The following is a 1,549-nucleotide window of genomic DNA, read 5'->3' on the forward strand; positions in this document are numbered from 1 at the left end:
CTCTCTCTCTCTCTCTCCACTTTCTCTGCAGCTGTAATGATGCATTTTGTATAGTACCATTTGCACAACAGCACTTTCCACTGTATCCTGGTACATGTGACAATAATTAATCAGTGAGTCTAATTAGGGGAAAGGTACTGTTCTCTGCAGCTGTGAGCAGGAGTACTACAGGCTGTATTACCCGCCTGGGGATGGAGGGGCGGAATCCAGTTGCCACATTGGTGCCAACAACTTTGATAGACTAAGAAAGGAGATTCTGCTGAAAGGCTTTAAACAGTTAGGAGCTAAATTAGAAGCAGAAATTCAGAAGTAAGAATCTCTAGATTACTACCTGAGTCATAGGCAAAGTGACAAAATGTGAGACTAAGAAGCCAGCTGTCCTGTTATTCATTTAGATTCCCTACAGTGGGCAACAGGCCCTTTGGTCATATAAGTCCGCACCGACCCTCCTCAGAGTAACCCACCCAGACACATTTCCCTCTTACTGATGCACCTAACACCATGGACAATTTAACACAGCAAAATTAACTTGATCTGCACATCTTTGGACTGTGGGAGGAAACCCATGCAGACACAGGGAGAACGTGCAAACTCCACACAGACAGTCGCCCAAGGTTGGTATCAAACCTGGGTCCCTGGCCCTGTGAGGCAGCAGTGCTAACCACTGAGCCACCGTGCTAAGTAAAGTTATGCTTTAGTTTGTTCAGACTTACTGTGAAGAACACAAGAAGAATCAACTGATATTCCTGTTAATCTCTCAGAATTCTCCAAAAGGCAGATGCTATGAGGAGTGCCACAGTGGCTCAGTGGCTAGCACTGCTGCCTCCCAGCACCAAGGACCTGGGTTCAATTCTTGCCTCGGGCAAATGTCTGTGTGGTTTGCACGTTCTCCCCATGTCTCTGTGGGTTTTCTAGCAGTGATTCAGCCAAGAGGCTTGATGAGTTGAATGCAGACCATGCAGAAGAGAAGAAGCCATTCATTAGCAAAGCTTATACACTGGAGGAGTAATATGATTGGGACAATCACTGAACAAGCTGAAGGTAATGTGGATATGCAAACAAACCCCCTGCCTGGAAGGAGGCATATTGTGACCATGACAATGATGGTGATTAAATTGCTCATTTGCCTCAACTTAATTACTTGCCACATAACTGAAAGTATTCAAACCCTGTTAGAAGTGCTGAGGAGATATTTTTAATTTATGCACAGGTATGTATATCGTCTAAGATAAACATAGCTTGGCCTTTTTTGTAATACTTGCATTTGAGCAAGCATTTTAAAGCTCGCCACGCTTGCAGGCAACATCATTTGGTGACTGCCCCATGTACCAGCATGGTGGTGCAACTTGTTTTTGACTTCATTCAGAATGAGTAAGGTATGGTCTGTGGAAGTGGAGTAGTAAGGTGGCAGACAGCCCTGGGTCGTGATCAGTTAATGTAGGAATGTTAAGTTGAAAAGGAGGTAACGCCATTCAGTGCTGAACTCCAGCACTGAAAAATATCACATTACTGCACACCAAGAAATATTGCGAAGCAGAAGCCACGCCCA

Source organism: Chiloscyllium plagiosum, unplaced genomic scaffold, assembly GCF_037043375.1.
Source record: "Chiloscyllium plagiosum isolate Xiang-an unplaced genomic scaffold, Cpla_swu_hap1 HiC_scaffold_6, whole genome shotgun sequence".
Classification (NCBI taxonomy): Eukaryota; Metazoa; Chordata; class Chondrichthyes; order Orectolobiformes; family Hemiscylliidae; genus Chiloscyllium; species Chiloscyllium plagiosum.